This window comes from Rhododendron vialii, chromosome 6a (assembly GCF_030253575.1).
Source record: "Rhododendron vialii isolate Sample 1 chromosome 6a, ASM3025357v1".
NCBI classification, from domain to species: Eukaryota; Viridiplantae; Streptophyta; class Magnoliopsida; order Ericales; family Ericaceae; genus Rhododendron; species Rhododendron vialii.
Window position 1 is genome coordinate 33309392 of NC_080562.1, and position 23566 is coordinate 33332957.

The 23566-nt window shown below is 42.3% G+C and overlaps 1 pseudogene; it reads right to left on the bottom strand.

Moving 5' to 3' along the window:
• Positions 1-20009, bottom strand: part of LOC131330663 (protein DETOXIFICATION 40-like) — a 36090-nt pseudogene extending 16081 nt beyond the window's left edge.
• Positions 20010-23566: the final 3557 nt, after the last annotated feature.

Consider the following 23566-nt stretch of genomic DNA (forward strand, 5'->3'; position numbering starts at 1 on the left):
AACGTGCTCAAGTCATTTATTACGCTTTACTTTTCGTCTTCTCCTCTGCTTAGGGTATTTCTTGAATTGCTATGTTTTTTGCAGAGCTCAGCCCTATTTCCAAGGTACTCAACACCAACTCTCGGGAGAAGAAGACCGAGACGTTGCTTGCCCAGGTTTGCCGTCACGCTCCGACCCTTCTTGATTACCGACCCTCTTACAAAGGTGTGCTGAGGAGGAAGGAGAAAGGAAAAGAGGTAGCTCAGAGCAAGAAGAAGACATCCAGTGCTCCCGCTGCCGAGGCTGTTCAAAAAAAGAGAGGAGATTCCCTTTCTGTCGGACTCCGAAAGAAGAGGCAGCAAGGAGGGGTGAGATTGCCGAAGATCGGATTTACAGCAGAGGAGTGGCTTACTCCGTTTGATTCTGCCGAACTTCCCCAGCCCTCTTTCGAAGATATGTCAAGAAGGAACATTCCAAGGCCTGTGATTCCAACGAAGACGGCTAATCCTGGCCGAAGCCGAAGCTCTTCCGAGCAGCAAAGCCAGAGGGAGAAGAGACAGAAAACGTCAGAGGACGTTGTTCTGCCGACCATCTCACAACCCGTGCCTCTTGACACTCTTCAAGCCCCTTCAACAAAGGATCAGGGGAATTTGGTTGAACCCCACATTGATCTTACTGATCCGGTAACCGAGGCCGCTGTCCTTCGCCAATTCAGCCCTTCATACACTATGCCTGATGGCAGGGTTCTGCTTCACAATGACTCGGTTAAGGAGGAACCGAACCTTGCTATCACTCTTCTGAGAGGGCTGGCTTTGCCGAGGGATTACGATCAAGTTCCAACCGACCTTCTTCCGGGTCTTGGTGAGATGTGTTCTCATCTGGTACAGGTATCATTCGCATTCTGTTTTGTTTCTTGTCAACTAACAGTGGAACCTCTTAGTGAAAGTTTTTTCTTCTGTATTTCTGCCAGGCCGGGCAAGCTGCCTTGAAAGCATATGACAAGGCCACCAAAGTTACTGCCGAGCGAGAACGATACCGGTCTGATCGAGATTCCTACCGAACCAAGTGGAGGATCTCTGATCAGCAATCAAAGGATGCTGAAGCAGAGGTGGAAAAGCTGAAGAAGGAGCTTGCCGACGTTAAGGCAGCTGCCGAGGCCAATGTTGCAAGGATGAGGACAGAAGAAAAAGAGAAGCTCAAAGCTGCTGACGCCAAGGGCTATGAGGCCGGAATTAACCGAGCCGCACTTGAGTACACCCAGATAGCACATAAGATGGTGAATGACGAGCTTGAGGCTCGGCTTCCCGACTTCTTCAAGCTGGGTTATGTTGCAGGAGCCGAGGCGATGGCTGCTGTAATGGCCATTCAGGCCGACTCTGGCTTTCTAAAGCAACTTTCGGAGCCGACCGTGCCTGATTTGGAGCTTCCGTATACCGAAGATGAGTCCCTACCGTTACCTCCTGAAGATGACGATGAAGAGATGGCCGAAGCGGCTGTGGCAAATCCTCAGGAGAAGGCTGGAGGAGATGAGAGCCATGCCGAGGCTCAGGACAAGGCTGCTCAAGATACCCCAGTTTAGGATTTCCCTTGGGCTTTTATTTTGTTTCAAAGTATTTTGAACTTTGCTTTTGGACTGGATGGCACCGAACATTTTGGGATTTTGCCATGCCAGATGTAATAGTTTAAAGGGGGTCGGCATCGAACGTTTTACCAAACTGAGCCCTCTTGGTAGGAGATTCTGAATTTCAAGTTTGTGTTTGAATGACTTAGAAAAAATTTTCAACTTTGTTATTGCACTGAATATTTCTTCATGCCTTAGAAATATTTTCTGATTTTGGCTGCCGAGGGTTAAGCAACCTTGGCTTGCTTTGAAAGTTTTGATAGTTGCTCATGATAGCCCCTACTTTGGTTTAAGGCTCGGCTCAAAATGCCAGTCTTATGCCAAGGTAATAGGTAGAGTAATTGTTTGATGTGGCCATTTAGTTCAAGTCAAATTGTGAACATAGCCGTACTGAGGATAAACTTTCAAGTTCATATATTGCTTTCTGTTTGGACTTTAAGTTGTCCGAGTTGTCTATGATTTACTCGAAACGGCCCCAATGCTGGTATAAGGCTCGGCTCAAAATGCCAGCCTTGTACCAAGGCAATATGTTAAGTAAATGTTCTAAGGGTGGACATTGCCGAACCAATTTGTTTAATCGAGTTGTGGCTGGAAATCAAATTGTCCGAGCCATAATCGTGTTTGCAGTAAAGAAATCCGAACGTAGCTGTAACTGTTTAGAATACCGAGCTTATACTGATTGATACTTTGAATCATTGTAATCAAATACAGAGAACACTGATGCTTCAGAAGTAGGAGATACTTTTCATTAAAAAGATTGCCAAGAGAAGTACAACACTTTGGTAAGAGAAAAGTAATAGACTTGATAGGTGGTGTGATAGAGTGCGACCGACGAGAGAGTTCAAAGGTAGGCCTTCCTGAGGTTCAGAGCATTCCAAGGATTTTCAATTTCCCTTCCTTCTTTGTCTTCTAACTTGTACGAGCCATTGCCGACCTATTTAATCACCCTGTAGGGTCCTTCCCAATTTGGTTTGAATTTTGTCTTTTGATTGGCTCGGACAACCTTCCTCCAGACCCAGTCATCGGTTCTAAACTTCTTAAGCCTTACGCTTCGATTGTAGCCCCGAGCGACTTCTTGCTGATAGTTGGCTAACTTGAGCTGAGCGTCGTCTCGCTTTTCTTCAGCTAAAATTAGCTCGGTTGCCACTGCATCATTGTTAGATTCTAGATCAAAAGTTTCGGTGCGCAGGGTCGGGAACTTTGATTCTAGTGGTATGACAGCCTCCATGCCGAAGGCCATTGCAAAGGGAGTTTGGCCGGTAGAGCGTCTGGGAGTGGAGCGGTAGGCCCAAAGGACCCTGGGAAGTTCTTTGGCCCATTTTCCTCGTTTAGAGTCCAGCCGACGTTTGATGCCAGCGCAAACAGTCTTGTTAGTGGCTTCGGCCTGGCCGTTGCCCTGGGGGTAGGATGGGGTTGAATTGAAGAATCTAATTCCGAACTCAGCACAGAGTCCAGTTAATTCCTTACCGACGAATTGTGAGCCGTTATCCGATACAATAGCATAAGGCACGCCGAACCTTGTGACGATGTTCCTCCAAACGAATCGCCGAATGTCAGTTTCAGTTGTTGTGACTAACGGTTCGGCTTCCACCCATTTTGAGAAGTAATCCGTTGCAGTGATCAAGAACTTGAAGCCCCCAGGGGCAGTTGGAAGTTTGCCTACTATATCCAAGCCCCACTGAGCAAAGGGCCATGGACTAGTGATAGGTTTGAGAGACTAAGCGGGCTGCCTTGGTATGGGGGAGAAAAGTTGGCAAGGCTTGCACTTTCTACCACTTCTTCACAATCCTTCTTCATTCCTTTCCAAAAGTATCCCTGACTGAGAGCTCTTTGACATAGGGAACGGCCGCCAGAGTGACAACCGCAGCTGCCAGAGTGGAGCTCGGTTAAAATAATCGGGACCTCGGTTGGGTGAACAACCCGAAGATATGGCCCAGTGAAGCTTTTTCTGTAGAGTTGGCCGAGCTCAGAGATCCAGTAGTAGGCTGCTTTGCTGCGTACACGGTGGGCCTCCTTTTTGTCAGAGGGAAGGGTATCATCTTTGAGAAATGAGAAGATTTCATCCATCCAACTTGGGCCGAGGGAAATGTTGTATACTTCTTCCGATACTTCAAAGCTCGGCTCGTGGATCTCGTCGAGGCTGATATGTCGGTATTCAGATGCTTTGCTTGCCGAGGCCAAACTTGCAAGAGCATCGGCATGAGCGTTGTTCTCTCTGTTGATCTGTTCGATTTGGAATCCTTTGAACCCTCGGATTAGCTCTAGAGCGGTAGCTTGATACTTAATCATTCTTGGGTCCCGAGCTTCATAATCACCTGTTACTTGGTTGACAATCAGCTGAGAGTCGCAGAACACTTGTAGATCTTCAACTTGTAAACTTGCCGCGGCTCGGAGACCAGCAAGCAGAGCTTTATATTCGGCTTCGTTGTTTGTGGCTTGGAAGTTGATTGTGATAGCACTTTCATGAAGGACGCCACAAGGGTTTACAAGAACGACCCCTGCGCCCGAGCTGTTGCTGTTTGATGCCCCGTCGACGTGCAACTTCCAAACGTCTCCGCTAAATAAGTTCCAAACTTTCCGAGCCTCTTGTTGTTCCAGCATCCCGTAATTAGGCTTTACCAGTGTTTCCTCGTCCGGGCTTCCAGGGGTGAATTCAGCAATAAAGTCTGCCAATACTTGTGCCTTGATTGCAGTTCGAGGCTCAAAGTGGATATCAAAATTTGCTAATTTGACCGCCCATTGAGATACTCTGCTAGATAGATCAGCCTTCCTCAAGAGGTTCTTAAGTGGAAACTCCGTGAGAACTATGATGGGGTGCTCTTGAAAATAAGGGAGCAATTTCCGAGCTGCTGTAACCAATGCTAGAAGAAGCTTCTCCAATGGCAGATATCTAGTCTGTGCTGGGAGCAAGGTTCTGCTAGAAAAGTAGATTGGTTGGTCTTCAAGACCTTCCCGTCGGACAAGTGCCGAGCTCACAGCGTGTGGAGAGACAGCTAGATAGAGATGAAGAGTTTCGAAGGCTACTGGTTTGACAAGAAGAGGGGCCGAACTGAGATAAGATTTCAGCTCGGCTAGGACTGCATCACAATCTTCAGTCCACTTGAAACTTCGTCGGCTTTGCTTCTTAAGCGTTTGGAAGAAGACATGGCATTTATCCGACGAGCGGCTGATAAACCTGTTGAGAGCCGCTGCCATCCCAGTTAGCTTCTGAATTTTCCGAGGAGTGGATGGTGGTTTTAATTGCTGAATAGCTAAGATCTGGTTCGGATCTGCCTCGATACCGCGCCGAGTAACCAAGTAGCCGAGGAACTTGCCTGAGCTAACTCCGAAAGCGCACTTGTCGGCGTTAAGCCGTAGCTTGTGCTTTTTCAAGATTGCAAAGACTTCGGCAAGATGAGAGAGGTGATTCTCAGCCTTGAGACTTTTCACCACCATATCGTCGATATAAGCCTCCATGATTTCTCCGATGAGAATTCCGAACAACAGGTATACCATTCTTTGGAATGTAGCACCAGCATTCTTAAGGCCGAACGGCATCACCAGGTAGCAGAAGAGGCCTCTGGGTGTGATGAATGCCGTCTTTTCCATATCGTCGGGATCCATGGCTATCTGGTGATAGCCTCGGTAGGCATCCAAGAAACTCAGCCGAGCATGACCCGCCGTTGCATCTACCAATTGATCGATCTTTGGAAGGGGAAGACAGTCTTTCGGACAAGCATCATTCAAGTTGGTGTAGTCCACGCAAACTCTCCATTTTCCATTCTTCTTTTTCACCACCACAGGGTTCGCGAGCCAAGTGGGGCATTGTACTTCTTTGATGGCGCCAGCCTCGAGGAGTTTGCTGACTTCCTCATTAACTGCGTCGGCGTGAATGCTGGCTGACCGCCGAGGCTTCTGAATTACAGGCTTTGCTGATTTTGAAACTTTGAGGGAGTGCTGGATAAGCTTTGGGTCAATGCCTGGCATTTCGTACGGTGTCCATGCAAAAACTTCGATGTTACTTTTTAGGAACTGCAAGGTTTCTTCACTCTCGGCTTGGGATAAACCAGCGCCGAGCATGAAATAACGTGATGCATCTTCGTTAAGAGGGAATTTGATAAGATCCTCAACTGATTTCTCTTCAGGAAGAGATCCGACGTCTTCAAGAACTGGTTTGTCAGGGACTTCAACCCAATGTACTCTTCTGGTGCATGATGACTTTCCAATGGCCGAGACGTAACACTGTCTGGCTTGTAACTGATCTCCAAATAGGTCTTCTTGTCTGCCGTTGGCGCCGATGTACCTGACCACCTGGTGGTAGGTTGAGGCGACGGCTTTTATTGAATGAAGCCAATTTCGGCCGAGGATCGCGTTGTATGGGCTCGGGGCGTCTACAACGACAAACTCCAAATTAGAAGCAACCGAGCCTGTAATAACAGGGAGGGTAATCCGTCCAAGAGGCCAAACGGGAGTGCCACTGAATCCGATCAGAGGGACTTCAGCGGGGAGAAGGCACGATTCAGGAATTTTGAGTTCCTTAAAGAGAGACAGGTACATTACTTCTGCCGAGCTTCCTTGATCAATCAACACCCTTTTGACAGAGTGAGTTGAGATTTGGATTGTGACCACCAGAGCATCGCTATGGGGTGTTTGGACACGTTGTAAATCTTGCTCGGTGAAGGTTATTGACCAATGACGCTCAAGCATTTTGACTCTTTTTGGAGCACGATTGATGGAAAAAATTTGGGTAACTTTCTCAGCTTTGACAAGCTCTTGACGAAGCTGTCTTGCTGCCTCCTTTGTTGTTGACCCATGAATAACATTGATTACTCCGACTGGACGCGGAATAAGGTTTTGTCCGACAGCGTTCGGCTGTCTCCTCGGCGTTTTTGTCCAATCGATATGATCATCAAGAAGTCCTTGTGCCGCCAGATTTTCCAAAAGTGCCTTATAGGGAGCGCAAGCAGTGGTGTAATGCCCGAGCTCATTATGGTACGAGCATCTCTTCCGATCGTTGTTGTTACCTTCTTCGGTGTTCAATTTGGGAGGGTTCGGCCAGACAAAGAACGGTTCCCTCTCTATCGTACGGAGGAGGAAATAAATTGGCTCTTTGAATACTGTGGTTTCAGCTACATAGTCATGAGCTTTCGGCCCCTTTTTGTCTGCCACCTTGACTGTGTTGACCTGCTTCTTCGGCTGGACAGCGACCACAGGCTTCGGTGGTGCGATTTGGGGTGTGGGGACATGAAGGCTTTGAGGTATAATTGAGTTTTGTCCCCCTTGAAGTTCTCGCTCGACAAGGAACTCTTCGTAGGAACAGAACTGTTCTACCGTCCTCATTAGCTCATTCATTCCATGAGGCGCCCTTATTGCCAGCTCATCCAAGATCTTGCTTCCAGTTTCCAAACCATTCTTAAAATTCCTTGCCGCCCAGTATTGATCAACACCGGGTATCTCGTTAAATAGTTGCCAGTAACGTTCGGCATACTTCCGAAGCGTCTCGCCGGGCCTCTTTCTCATCTGAGCTAAGGCATCTTCTTCCTTGGCTTGCTTGTTGCTAGTGATGAACCGATAGTTAAAAGCTCTTTCAAGCTCTTTGAAACTATGGATCGATCCAGCCTCTAATTGGTTGAACCAAAGCAAGCCGAGGCGCCCAAGACTTGAGGGGAATGCTTTGCACATGATGGCATCGTCGTCGGTGACGCATGAGATGGTGCTTCTGTAGCTGATGAGATGGGTGTATGCCTCGGTTGTGCTGGGATCGAACTTCTGGAATTTGGGAAGATGTAGACCTAGCTTTGGCAAAGTGGCTTGGATCTTGGCCGAAAAGGGTGATTCTGTTAGCTTTTTCAATTGGTACTCGTGGGTTGGCCGAGGGGGAAGACCTTCCCGAGTGTTTCGAGACTTCTTTGAAGCTCGGCATTCCTTTTCCCTTTGTTTTCCTTCGTTATCTTCCTGCCGACGTTGGAATCCCCTCTCCCTCTTCTCTATGGGGACCTTTCCGTAGTCTTCTTCTGGAAGATTTTCGGTATGGTAAACCCTTCGTTGGCTAGGGCGATCGTCTTGCCGAACGACGACACTTACACTTCTTTCACGGTTTAGCCTCCGAGCGCTGACTGAATTCGTTGCTCGTCCTTCACGGGCCTTTTCCCGAGGGACTTCATCATGTTCGATCTGATGGCTCTGGGGACCTTTCCCGTTTCTTCTCGGCGTTCGGCTTCTTTGCTGTTCGGATTTGTATGGGATGAGAGCCTGATCGTTGTCTTGGAACTCCACGGTATCGTAGCTTTGGGAGCCCTAGGAGTATTCGTCTCCAGCCGATGAACTGGAGAAAACAGTATGCGGGCTCCCCTCTCGTCGTACTTCTCTGCCTCTATGTCCCGTACCATTGCCGAGACGTTTATGAACTGGTGAGAGCTGCTGCCTAAGGCGAGCGCTATCCCCAGTTCGATGGTCTGTCAATGGTGGGTCCAGGCGGTCGTGAACTGAGATTCTTTTTGGCCGTGCATCAATACCCAAAGGCGGAGGGGGCGGCAAATTTCCTCTCCGGCGCTGACCCTGAGATCCAGAGTGGGAAACCGTTGGAAATTCTTTGGCCTTAATTTTTTCGATCTCCATTCGTAGGACGGCTACATCAGCGTTGGTCTGTTCTTGTTGCTACTCTAGCAGTTGAACGTATGCTAGAGCATCTTCGCTCAGACCCACTGGACGTTGGATGGAAGAGCTTGCGCCTGGAGGAGTAAATCCAGGAGGGTGAGATGGGGAGGCAGCGTTGATACCGGTCTCAGAGGTGATGTGCAAAGAGGAGCTGAGGGGTTGAAAGAGAGGAGGTGGTGGTGGTGCTCCGCCAATTTTTCTTTGGAGGAGACTAATGGAGATCTCGAGGGGTGAGGTTTTTAGGTACGAACGAGGCGGTCGAGGTGGAGGAGCCGCCGTGGATCTGAAAATCAAGTTTCACGTCGGGTTCACCAAATTGTGGGGCTCCATTTTGGGTGGTTCATCCTCTTTGAATGGTGGTTCGGGGTTAGCCCTTGTCTCCTTTGCTCAATCCTGCAAAACGAAGCACGACTAAGAGACCACACCGGAGGTTCTCCGGGATGGCCCTCCGGTGCAAGAGTCAGTTTGCTTGCAAGGAAGAGTTAGAGATTGGGAGCTAGGGTTTTCTTTTTGCGTACCTCTTCCAAGAAGGCATAATGGGATATTTATAGGAAACCCTTCGCTTGGTCTCCAAGATTGCACCAACGCTCGACACGCGTCGGCTGACGTCACTGTTGCATCATGTTTAGGGTTTTGCAACCGTTTTCATAATGAGCTGGCACCTTCACGTGCCACCATCATTGTTCTCATAACCGTTCGGATGACTTCACGACCATCATCATAGCCATGGTTGCTGTTCTGATGCGGATGAGCTGGACCGTCGGCCAAGCCATGCTCGGCACCGAGCATGTTGTGGGACCCTCGGCAGCTATCGAAACGAATATATCCTTCTCCCCGAGCAGGTGTAGGGAATGGAGAATTAAAGGAGGTGTAATTAGAGGAACCCTCGGCAACAGGGACCCTCGGCTACGGTTGCTGATCCGAACGTCCAAAGAGAGATGTCTTGGAGTTGAAAGTAATGCTAAATCACGCTCGGAATGATCGAGCCATTTGGCTCGGCCTACTACACTCTGTAACATTATTGATAAAAGCTTAGTAGTTGAATAGCTCACAGTCCTTTTTATAAGACCTTAACCCTAGAAATCATATTGAAAAAGAAATCTTAAATCATGCCAAAACAAGTGGCATTAAAGAAAATATATTTTCTAATAAATTATTATAAAAACCTAATTTTTGTAGACCAAGAATCCTAATAAAGGTAGAAATCAAAAAATCAAATCGAATACGAAAAATTAATAATTAATAATTCTAACCTAAACAAAAAATTCCTAGTAAAATACTTGCTCTAAAATAATAAAAATAAAATACAAAAATTCTTCATTTTTTGTTCTCTCTCTCATCCGCGGCTCTCATTGGTGTCACCGATGAAATCAACCCGCATCTCAACTTCAAGTCCCATCAGTCTTCCATCTAAAAGGAAAAGTAAACAGAGTTCTATACATCTGAAAGCAAATTAAGGTAATTAATAGAGTTCTATTCATCTGAAATCCACCGCTCTCATTGAAGGTAAGAAACATTACTTTGAGGGGTAAATAAAGTTCTATACTTTGGTCTATCAAAGCTGGTCTCCAACCAAACGAGGTCTCGACGAAATCGAGACGAATCATTGGTGTGACGGGCTACGAAATCCACCCAGGTCTCAGACGTCAAGTTTAAGAACCAATGCTTTGATTCATAATTTTGGGGTAAATAGAGTTCTAGATACCGTTGAAATTTTTGGAAAAGCTGCAGGGAAGGTAATCAAGAAAGTGTTAGATAAATGAATCTAACACTTTGGTTCCTAGCGGCATATGATATGATTCTCGGAGTTCTTTTTGCTCTGTTTGATATCTCGTGCTTTGGATCCTTTTAATTTTTGTAATCTGTTTCTAAAAATTAATAAATTTTTTTTGCTGTTCAAAAAAAAAGATGAATGAATCTAAATAAAAAAATTGTTCTGTGTGTTTTTTTCGATAGGTGTTGCATGAAAGCTTCGAAACATTTCCTCCCGGCCCTCTTTAGGAGTATTTAGTTGTATATTATGGTTTGTCCGTACCTACAACATTACCCACCCCAATTGGAATGCCTTCTTGATGAAACTTGAAAAAGATGGTTTTCGTAGCTAAGTTCTTTAACTTGTACTCCCTCCATCCCATTTTTAGAGTTCAGTATTTCATTTTGGGCTGTCCCTTAATAAGTGTCCATTTTGTAAAGTTAATGGGTAAAAGTTGGTGCATTGTCTATTTTACCCCTAAAAGTAGATTTCTTTTTGAAAAGTAAGTGAGTAAAAGTGTAATGATGATGGGTAAGTAGGAAAAGTGGAGGAAAAAGTTGATGTGAAAGGTATAATGATGATATCTTTTTAATAAGTTGGAATTACGAAGCAGGACACTTAAAAAGAGACAGATGGAGTATCAGGTTAACTTCCAAGAATTTGTAGCTACCTACAAATTTGATAGTGCCTTAGGCGTAGGTAAAAATTTGAAAGCTAAAAATTGAAATAGATTCACTATCAAGATTCAAAGGATAATTCTAATCGGGATAGATAGTACCGTAGGCACAGACAAACCCTAATTTTATATGTTGTGAGATAAGTGTGAACCCATGAAGCTTTCTATCCATCGTTCCGAGCCGTTTGATCATGATTTATAACACCACGTGATACTCGTACAAAACTCTGTTCTGTCATCCACATCCATGCACCTAATAATTGGTTGGAAAATGTAACGCAAAACCTTTGAATTCTGTTTCATTTACAACCAATTACATAATGGAAAATCACAAAGAGAGCTGGCCCTCAAACGACGACAGTCGACAGCCTTACAAAATCGCTTTAATGCAGATAAAGGACAAATAAGTGGATTGAACTAATACCTGCATCATGTTCAAAAAAAAAAAAACTAATACCTGCATTGGCCGATTTTTATTTTTTTCTTGGACCATGTTGTTACATGTATATTGCCAACGGGCTTGTAGTCAACTGGCACTTTCTCACCTCTTTTATATAGAAGATGAGGGTTCGAGTGTCGCTAGAAACACAAGTGCTTGGTGTGGTGGTTGATACCTTTTGGACTTACTCCACCCTTATGCTGCTTAGCGGTACCTTTACCACATTCCCTTACGAGTAGGCTACACGTCTATTGAGTGGAAAAAAAAAAGTTACATGTATATTCATTTAATAAAATAGGTTGACTTATTTTAGTAAAAAATAATGTAAAAATAATTGTCAAACTCTCTTGTGGTCTTCAAATATATAAGGCGGTGTGATATCACGGTTATCATCCAAATCAATTATTTTAAAAAAATAAAAAAAAATCATTCACAATATCTGTAACAAATATGAGTTTGTCCGAATACCATAAAATCCAAAACCGAATTACCTTATCGTAAACATAAAAACAAAATGGCTAGAAATGGGGGGTGGGGCGGCACCTACCCCATTCCCACTAGCTACCTCTATTCATGTTTTCATGTGCATAAGAAAATTATTGAACTAAATTATTTTAATGTTATTTTCAAAAGTATACTTGTTGTTCATTTAATAGGAACAAATGGAATTTTGAGTTACAGTATCCAATCAATTTGATTTTTAATTTGTAAAATACTATCGTACACGATAAGCTGTAAATGAAAGCGAATGGTCTAGACCCAAAACCCTTTGCCATTTTTGATAAACCCCTTGGAATACCATTTCATTTCTAACATTCCAATTAGTCCACAAGAGGCTAACTGGAATAGTTTCTAAGACAATCTTTTGTGAATTCTTTTGGGATGTTTGGTCATTGATTTTGGATTGATGGCATGTGAAGTGGGTTTGCCCATCATCTTTGGCGGGCCAATCTACCAGGTGGTTTGATAATAGATTCGGTAATCTGGAAAAACACATTTGGGAAGTATCTTTTTTTGCTACACTTTGGTCCTTATGGTTGGTGATCAGGAACGACTATGTTTTCAACAACGCCACAACGGAAGTGGGGGAAGTTGGGGGAGCTTATCAAAACCAGAATTGCGATGTGGATGAAGTCGAAATTTGACATTAAGGTATATACGGTACGTGGAGGACTTTATGGGATATCTTGATGGAATCCGTAAGGTGAAATTATAATTCTTGTTTAGGTGTCTTTACATCCAATTTTCTGTTAGATGTTTGTTTTACTTTCTTTTTCTTTCGTGTAAGTTCATGTACTTATCTTGTTCCCCATTGATGTACCTCTTTCGAGTTTATAAAAGTTTCGTTTGACGAGAGGAAAAAAAAAGAGTTGCAGTCTTGACAAACAACACTTTGGCTATTTTAGATAGCCAAAAATCCAAAACGGGGTCTCAAATAGAGCTCGGTAAAGTGTCCAAATGAACAGTAACTCAGCAAATCCAACACCGGCCTCTCTTTTTTTTTTGGCAAAAGACGATTTATTAATTAAAATAAAGCGTTTCTAAGGTATATAACCCCAATCAAATCCGCATATAATAAAGTCGCAATACAACTAGGAGAATAAGGGTAGATATGTAAATCTTCCACCAACACCGGTGCGTCATTTGCCAACGCATCCGCACAGCTATTAACTTCCCGATAGATATGATTGATGCCGAACACCTCAAGCTCATGCATCAAAGACCTGCAATCATTCAATATGTTACCAAGCGGGTGATTTTCGGTATTGTTATCTTTGATAAGATCAATAACAGTCAGTGCATCAACTTCAACTTCAATATTATGAATATTTTCCTCCTTTGCTAAAGCTAACCCATCCCTCAAGGCCCAGCATTCCGCCATGAGACTGGAAGTTGCAGCCATATTCCTGTGGAAACCGCCAACCCAATGGCCATGGTGGTCTCGAATAAGCCCTCCAGTGGAGGCAGCCCCTGTTCTCAAGTTGAAAGCTCCATCCGTATTTAATTTGAACCAGTTAGTGCCTGGTGGAACCCAGCTTACTAGGACGTCCCTTTTCTGAGTGATGGATTTGTGCCGGACCATAAAGAACCATTCTGAAGCTTTGCTCATGATTGTTTTGACAATCAGAGAGGGGTCCGAGAAATTCGAGTTGGAATTATGCTCAAAGATATGCAGCGATTATGATCATTCCATATATGCCAAATGGCAAAAAGGAAGACGATGTTGAAAGGAATACCCCGAGTGGTGAGTACCCCTTAACGCTGAGTTCGCCAAGATCCCAATCGAAAGGATTATCTGAATGATTTGAAAAGGGGAATTGGAGGAGATTCCAGATGGCAAAAGCATGACTGCACGTAACACATGACAAACATTTTCAGTTTCAGAGGGACACCACACACAAAAGGGACAGGTAATGATATGGTGTAGAAAGAGGCTGTAGCGGGTAGAAAGATGTTCTTGTGATGCAAGCCAAACGAAGTGTTGGATGCGGTAAGAACAAGGGAGACGCCATATCCATTTCCAATTGGTGCGCGGAGGGAGGATGTTATGAGAAGGGAGAAGGGAATGAGCAGATCACTTGCAGCTGAAATCCCAGTTAGTAGTGGGGTTCAAGATAAGGGTGTCGGGGCCAGGATTGTACCACTGAAGAGTGGTTTTATGGATTATATAGACAGGATATCATCGGTTAAGGAGAAAGAAAGAGAGCCAAGACTCCAAGCATTGTGGGACTGGGAAAGATTTTGGATCTGAGGGTACCCTCACCCGTCCAATTATCAAACCAAAAGGAAGTGGAGATCCCATCCCCTAACTGGATGCGAGTACCCTAATCAAACAAATCATTAAAACACACCCCCCCCCCCCCCCCCCCCCCCCCCCCCCCCCCCCCTCCCGCTCTCTCTCTCTCTCTCTCTCTCTCTCTCTCTCTCTCTTATTTTAATCATCAATACCAGTGTTAGATTAACAAGCATTTCATCAAACGAAATTGAAAAATGACTAACCAAGAACTTAAGCCACATAGATCACAATAACAACCGAAGACGCTCAACGAGAATTTACATTGCCTTAATTAAGCTAGTTGCCCAACCTGTAATCCAAGGAAAGCGTTGATCAATGAGAGATGTGTCTTTTAGTTCACCAAAACCGGTTCCTTCTTGTCGTCCCACTTATCCAACCTCTTCATGGCTTCTTCCACCTGCAATTGATTTCCCATTTCCACCCAAAACTAGTTATTCATATGGAGTATTTACAAGAGCTCTTTTAAAATCAAACGACACTAAATTAGCAACAACAAATTGATGGACTTTTAATTAACAATAAAATTCTTGTCCTTCCAAATATATTTCATGTTTGAGAAACTTAAAATTTTAATGAAAGCATTCGGACAAGCAGTAGCGCGGTAGGCTTAGTGTGAATTGTTTTGCCGTGGCACGATTCAAATAACATGTGAAACTTACTATTTGAGGGATATTTCATGTAGTACACCCACCACCCAAACATTTACTCAAGAATTAGATTATAAACACCCGACTGATAATGGTTTCAAATGGGAGACTATCAAATTTAAATAGCTGTAGCGGACTGCATACCAGTATAGCATTAGCGGGAATATTGAATGATACATATATAGCAGGATTCAGACATAACGTTTGTGAATTTTTTTAACATTATTTAGGGCACCAGAGAACCTAAAGCAGTTGTAGCGGTCTTGAAGAGGACAAAAAAAACTAATACAAAGCATTACATAGCGGGAATCGGCCGACACGGGTGTGAATATTTTGTACCACTGATATAGCAAGGTGTATCGTTATCAATAAACCATACAATCGCAACACAGCATCTGATATTTAAAACCGTGGGTACTATTCTATATCACCGTGCTGAAAATAGCCCCGAAAGTAGCTTGTCTTTCGATAATCTAACTTTTTCTCTCCGACAGCCAAAAATAATAATCGAAAAACCTGTACCTCATCCTAATCCAAATATATCACATATACAGACTCTACAAGTATTATTTAACTAAATCTTTGGAATAAAAAATGACTTGTAAATTACCTCTTTTGTCCAATTTGTTCGAAAGGTGACCCATATTAAAATGAAGGTCTGCATTACTGTTCCGCCTATCATTCCTGTCCATATCCCCTGCACACCCCATAAATAATTAGTACAAGAAATTTCTTGTCATTCATCACATATAAAATAGTACATATAATGAGGTTGTAATTTTGTTACTAATTACCTTAGCCTCCAATTTGAAGTAAAAACCAAGTAAAACACCCAATGGGACTCCAATCATGTAATAGCATCCGACGTTGACGTAAGCAACAAAAGCTTGCCATCCACACCCAACAGCCACACCTTCACATGTGCATAGTTCACATAGATGACATCAATTTTGAAAAAATTAACAAGTCCATGTTAACATATCTTAATCAACCAGAAACATACAGAGACAACAAGAATTAGGTGTGCGATAGGGACAAAATTAGATACAGGAGAAAACAGAGAGAAATGAATGATTGAACCTGTGGGCGCTCCTATGTAGATTTGATTTGATGATTTGATTGTTCATTTTCTAGGCGCTGGTTTAAATTCATCTAGTCAGAAAGACTCTAAATATGGTGAGATTTTTTTTATAAGGTGATGATTCTTCCCGCATTATATTGGGAGATTTAAGTTTATTTTAAACAAAGATCGTAATTGAGATTGGATTACTGATCAAGAAAAGAAAATTCATAGAAGCTTACCGGACAAAACAGGTTGAATTCCATTGAGGAGGAGGGTAATGGCGAGAAGCGGGCAGAGCTCCGAGACAGCATTGGCCACAGCTTCACCCTCCGTGAAAGCGTAGCTTATAACATGCCTAAATACCATTACTAGAGTTGCCAACATCGCAGAGATAATGAAAGAGACTATGTTGACCACCACTACAGAAAATGCTGCTGACTTTGGATGCCCTGCTCCTAGCTCGTTGCTTACTCTCACACTGGTCACTCATATTATATATTCATCAAAGAAAATCGTTACACAATGTGTGTAACACCAAAAGATAGAGTTTGCGTATAACATGCAAGAAAAAGCACCTTAGGCAAACCAAAACAGAGGCACACTCGTAAAGAAGAAAGATTCTTATATAGAGAAGAAAATTGCTAGTAACATCCTAATGGGCCATCGATAGAGCAGAAAAACACAGTTTTCTATGCGTTAAAGTGCCTTGAAATGTGTATCAAAAACTGTATTTTTCTATATTCTTCTTGCCTTATTGACAACATAGTGAATTGTCAATAGCATAACCCTATAGAGAAAGAAACTAAGGCTAACCTTGCGGCAGCATTGAATCCGAACGAGATCACGATCGAGAATCCCGAAATTGTCATACTGCAATTGACAACCACAAAACAATAAATTTTCGATTGAAACAAACCGTGAGATTTAAGCAATTATCAGAATTAGCCTCGAATAAATTAGACAAAAAGCCAGAAACAGGCCCAAATAAACAAACCCACCAGATAGACAGAGAGTCCAAAGCCAATTCTGGATTTTTTAGCAGCCCAGCAATCAACACCATGATCTGGTAGTACCAAATCTCCAAACACAGCATTATAGCCGAAGCAACAGATAGCTTAAAAAAACCGGGCAAGCCTGAAAAAGCCTATACGCTAAACCCAGACCAAGTGTACTTACACTTTTCACTCATCACAATGTAAACAAATTGGGCTATCACAATTACCCACCAAGAAAAACTCAACATCAGGGCTGCACCCAAAAGCCCGAGCCCAAGTTTGAAGACCACAACCCAACTCAGAACCAGATGGATGACTAATGTTGCTGCTGCAATGTAAGCACTTGGGTTGACGATGCTTTGAGCCTGAAGGAATTTTTGTATCGGGAAATTCACGGCGTACGCGAATATCTGAGGGATTAGGCCGTAGACGAAGATCGCGGCCATCGATGCGATCTCTGTTGATTGGCCGAGTAATATGAGAATGGGCTTGGAAAACACGTAGATAAAAGCGACAAGGAACCCGGTTGCAGTGAGGAGGATGGTAGATCTCTGGAGATAAATGCCTAACATTGGGTACTTCTTAGCTCCATATGCTTGTCCGCATAGGGTTTCCGCTGCACTCCCCATTCCTAACTGTTGATATAGAACAAATAAAGCATAACGTTACGAAACTCGAAATATAGAAACATAAAATGTTAGTACGTTGTAAAGAAATTCCAGCAACAAAACAATTTCGGAAATGAAGATATATGGTGTAGATTTAATTGAAGTGATTCATAGATTTATTTTGTTTTCATATGACTTCTTAGGTGAAAAACAGGAATAAATTCAAATTAACGGGTCCAAAATAATGTGCTAGCTTGTGACAAATCATAAATTTTGACAAGGCAGTCGGCTCAATTGTAGATATAGAACCATGTTTGGTATATAGTACTAATTTTTGGGTTCAAGTTGATGAATTAACAACGGCACTCGTACCAGTAATTATCTAGCAAACTAAACTACAAGTAACATCTTACTCCTACTACAAAACAAAAACAAAAACAAAAAACAAGACAATTTATGAATTTAGATCCACAAGTGTGTCAGTGCCCTTTGGAACCCACAAGTATGTCATATGTTCAACAAATAAAACAAAAGAGTGATTATTAATCGGGGCCCAAGGCACACCACCGGCCCTTTCTCGGAAGTGTCGGCTCACATTTGGGGTGAAATCTACACATTTGTCTTTAATCCCGTCCCAGATGTGTGGTGGAAAAAGAACCCGAAGCACCACATGACGGTACCCAGATGTGTGGTGGAAATGGAATCCAAAGCATCACATGACGGTGCGTAAAAGCATTGAATAATGTTATTGCAGGACCGACCTAATATTAGTTCTAAAGGTGTGACACCCAATAGCTAGGATGAGGCCAGACTCTAGAGTCCCGATAGATATCTGGATGGGTAATCATAGGTCTCATATTGCTTGGTGAATGCGAAGTTTAGTACTGTATAATAGATCTTGCCCATATCTTGTACAAAGGGTCTTTTAAAGCCGTAAAGGTGTCAAAGCCAGTGGCAGATGCACATTGAGGCAAGAGGAGTCAATTAACCCCACTGGATAAAAATTCCCCATAGAGATGCATATAGATTTTGGACATTTTGGTAATTTTGCCCTAAGATCCTACTCTGCCCTTTATCTCTTGCCCCAAGTGATCTTGAAAAATTACAAGCTTGCCCAACTTTTCACCCATTGCCTTTTCGGGTCCCACCCTCCTTCTCAATCAGTGACTCTCTCTTTCTCTCTTTCTCTCTCTCTCTCTCACACACACACAAAATAAGGGGAAAATCGAGCAAGAATAGTTTTTCGTCTATTCTAGACACAAGATGAAAGTTTTCAGCGTTTTTATTCAATGTGCACTCTCTCTCTCTCTCTCTCTCTCTCTCTCTCTCTCTCATTTTTTTAGCAAAGCAAAATCTGATTATTGTGAGATAAGACCTAATCCTTGGGCTTTGAGGGAAATTTGATTTTTTTTTCTTAGATTTTGACTTCATTTGTGTGTGTGTTTTCTTTGGAATTGTAGATTGTAAAACTTAATTGAATTGTACATTAACAAGTTATAGTAAACATCATATGGAATCATGAAAAAAAGACTTCATTAAAAGTTATGACCCATGAACTTTGGTAAATAACTATGCAAGAGCTCTTCTCTTATTGATCTATTTTTTTAGATGGTTAAATGTTTACTACCTAAAACACGCATTGGTTTAATCTAATTTCAGACTTTGAATTTTGTGTACCAAGTTAGGCCCTATTATTAATTTAACCTAAGCGAACTTATTAAACATTAGGATAAACATAGGTCCTATTAAAGATTGTTAACATCATAGTAAAATTTTCCTATAGCTATGGAGAGATATTTTAAATGGAAGGAACCATCACAACCATCAATTTCTACCGGTCACAACGAGCCTTTGTGTACCAAGATACCTGACCCCAGTGAAGGTAAATCTTGAGTCCGTCCCTAGTCAAAGCTAATTTAAACTTTACAGTTAATTAAGCGTGCTCGTCTTGCAACAATGCCGGAATATTGGGTGATCTAATGAAGCATATTTTGACAAAAAAAGAAATAGTACGCAGGCCAGAATGAACATATTTTGTTTTATGTTTTTATTGGTATTGTCCTTGGGCCCTGATATTGCTATGCCACAACAGTTTAATTCCAGACACTTTTGAAACTGACTCACAATTCAGCATTGTAATATCCCGGATTTGGGAGTTTGAGACCGTTCAGTTTCACATTGGTTGGGAGTTAAATCCTCATGTGTTATATTAACACCCACCTAGGAGCTACATGATACCTTTTTAGGTATATTTTTTCAGGCCAAGTGTTTGGACCGACAGGGAGTCCATGATCAGCTGGATCGGGTTGTCACAAACATTCATGTGTGTGAAAGAGAGAAGTACCATGACACCGTAAGCAAAGGATTGGATGCCATTGTTGCCGAGGGAGGCGGCGGCGAGCTCGAGGTTTCCGAGGTGGCCGGAGAAAATTTGGGTGGACATGGACATAACATAGTTAACCATGTAAACGAACACGGCAGGGGCAGCCAGTTGCCACAGGAGCTTTCGCTCTATCCAAATTGCTGGCCGAACGCGTTGACAAAACGGCAACTCTGTGTTTGACAATACCGTCTCAAGCTCATCGCTCACCTCTTGGTGATTATCTGATGATTGATCCGATAACAAAGTCGGTGGTGGCGGCGGCGGTGGCGGAGTTTCTTCGGATTGGAGCAAAGGTTTTTGAAGGTCCTGACCGTGGATTGATCCCATACCGGATCTAGAACTACACTGTTTTGGTGGAGGGTGTGGTATTGTGAGAGATCTAGTGAATCGTACTGGTGGGATTTAGTTGGAGAACCTTTGGTGATTCATGCCGTGGTAATAACGACTATATATAGCACAACATAATCTAATATTGCAAGGACTTGATGGTGGATGGTAGGTGGGGGACATTGACTATCAAGTGTATTAATACAGTGGAGTGAGGGATCGGGAGTGTAAGCTGTTGGAACATTTTCAAAATATTTAATAAATATTAAATGTAAATATTGGTGAACGGTTTTAATTCAAGAGGCGTGACTATTCAGGTTAAATGAATAGACATGAATATTGGATTTGAGCACAAAAGGTGTGTCTATTCAGGTTAAATGAATAGACATTACCAGACCAAAAGGTGTGACCATTGGGGTGGAATGAATAGACATGACTATTATAAATAGACATGACTATTGCATTTAATTAAAGAGGTGTAATCATTGGCCAACGGTCACGTTCTATGCCTATAAGAGGCAAATGGTTCTACCAATTGAATTGAAGAAGAGAATCAGAACAATTCTGATTGTTCTCTCTCTAGAATTATCTCCTACGATTATACTTAAGAGGCTCGCAAAATCCAAAGGTATTCGGGTCTCTCTTCGTTTGTGCATAATACAATTAGACAACAGTTGGAGACTGGGCTTCATTTTATCTTGGAGGCGGCTTCGCTGTAACCCGGTGCACACCGAATTCTCTTGAATTGGTGGGGGCGAATATCGTCTTAAGGACAGCGACATAGTAACGTGACTTGAAGCATCTCTGTTTATCTACTTTCATCGGCTACGACGAATTTTGCACCACCATAAGCAGAGTTAGAGAGAGAAACTCTGGGTTGGGTTTCCCCCTCCTCCTTTTTCCGCCACAATGAAGACGGCATCTGTGGCGGCTTCTGTCTTCGGTCTGCCTCTACAAGAAAAATAAAAATTGGTGACGAAAAAATGGCGAGGAAATTTAATTTCGTCATTAAATGAGTATATTTGGCAACGAAAAAAATAAATTCGTCACTATTTTGACAATTTCCATGACGAAATAATTTCGTCTCCAATTATACATGTTTAGCGATGAAAAAAATATTTTCGTCACAAAGGTACCCATTTAGCGACAAAATCCATTTTTCATAGTCAAAAGCTTAAAAAATGTGACGAAATTATTTTTCGTCACCAAAGATAATCATTTGGTGACAAAAAATATATTTCGTCATCAAATGCTTAACTTTGGTGACGAAAAATAATTTCGTCACCATTTTAACGCTTTCAGCGAAGAAAAATATATTTCGTTATCAAATGGGTATCTTTCGTGACAAAATTTATGAATTGCGCTTTATCACTAAATGTATTTCGGACATAACTTTTTACTAAAAACTCCGATTGAGATCATTCAAATTGGGTTTGAATAATAACTCAATTGCCTACAATTTTTATGTTTATCAAAATTGTTAATTTTAATGTTTAAAAGTTCAAAATTACATTCGAAATATATTTTCATGTTAAACGTCTTTTGCAACGATAAATTTCGTCACCTATTTTTTATATTGGTGACGAAAAATTTCGTCACCGATGTGGCCCAGTGGTGACGAATTTTTTCGTCGTCAAAAAGAACAATAAGCGAGGAAAAAAATTTCGTCACTAATTATTCACTTTTTGGTGACGAAATATTTTGTCATTAAAAAGCACTATAGATGACAAAAAATAAATTTCGTCACCAAGTAGGAATACTCAACAACCTTTAGTCGACAAAAAAAAATTTCATCACCTATATTATTTGAAACGAAAAACATGCAATTTATGACTATTTTCATTCGTCATCCAATGTAAATTTTCTTGTAGTGTGCGGCGAGATGAGTTCGAGTTGGTACGGCAGGTCATCTAGAAGGGTCTGCTTTGTGTTCATACATGGCCTCTCAACTTCGGCCTCTCCAACCCCTCTTCACGAGTGTGTTCGACGAGTCAAGCTCCGACATCGTGGTTCCAGGCGGCTTTCTTTTTTGGTTTTGTTATTTTTATATTTTTAGACCAGTAGTGTCCGTTTTTATTGTACTGTTTTTTTATATATAATATCTACATTTTCTGATTGGTTGGGAAAAAAAAAAAATAAGAGCAGTAGAATGTTAAAGAATTCCTTGAATTATGTTCTTATCGTCCATACGGGAGCACGTCCATCCGTGTTCTTGCGTGATTCGCTTTAGTACTGTTTGTTCTTCTATTCGTGTTTGTCATAACATATGTATATAGAACTTATACGTACGTAGGGTATCCGCTATTTCCCAATTATTCATGTTTGTTTTTTGTTATACCCTAATCGTGTGACATTTGTCTGTTGTTGATATTTTCATGTGATATGTACCGTAACAGTAACACAGAAGAAAGATCCCCCTATAAATTCACGAGTCCTGCTACCGGTACAGATTTTTGTGCACAGATTGTGCACAGATTTCGTTATGAGGCTCACCACGGGTCCCATACAAATCATCCAAGCCGTTCATTAAATGTAAAATATTTTTTCAAGGGTCCCCGTAAAAAATAAGCTCAATCCAATACCTATAGGTGCTTCATCCAACCATCTAACTTTTCATTCAGATTTTCGGATAATGAAAAGTTATACGATTGGATCGAGCATCTATAGATATCGGATTGAGATTATTTTTTACGGGGACCCTTGAAAAAATATTTTACATTTAATGAACGGCTCGGATGATTTATGTGGGACCCGTGGTGGGCCCCACAACAAAATCTGTGCACAGATTGTATGTGTGTGTAGCATTTCTGTAAATTCACTCTCAAATACTCCTATTGGATTTTCTGTCTCCATAAAATGCTTGTCGCATGATGGATCTTAAACTTTAGATTCATATCATCATGTGCGTTATGAGATTGTTATAAGTGTGAACCAACGAAGCTTTCATATCGATCTTTCCGAGCTGTTTGATCATGATTCATGATTGATTTATAAAATCAGTAAAGATTGAGGTACAGCAAAGGCTGTACGGCAGTGGTGTACAGATGGTTTTGCGTCCGTTTCGAATCCCGCAAAGATGATCATAGCCGCTCATTTTATTCAAAACATGCTTAAATTCTGAAGCAAAGTTGGATGATTCGTAAACGCCTTTACCAATATCGGATTGAGATGATTTCTTACAGGGACCGTAAACAATATAGTTTGAACAAAATGAACGAGTAGTGCTATATGTACCGACCTCCCCGGTACCGAAATCGTACCGCCGGCCGCCGGTGGGCCGTCTCCGGCCACCGGACGGCCAATCCGAGCCGTCCAAAAATTTTAAAAAAAAAAAACGAGGGGCCCACGCGGGAATCAACGGCATCCGAGGTGTGTAAGGTGCTTGATCCGAGCACCCTTTTTTCGTGTATATATGTATATTCGCGGGAATATACATATATACACGAAAAAGGGTGCTCGGATCAAGCACCTTACACACCTCGGATGCCGTTGATTCCCGCGCAAGTCCCCTCGTTTTTTTTTTTTAGAATTTTTGGACGGCTCGGATCGGCCGTCCGGTGACCGGAGACGGCCCACCGGCGGCCGTTGGTACGATTTCGGTACCGGGGAGGTCGGTACCAATATCATTTCTGGTTGAAAAAA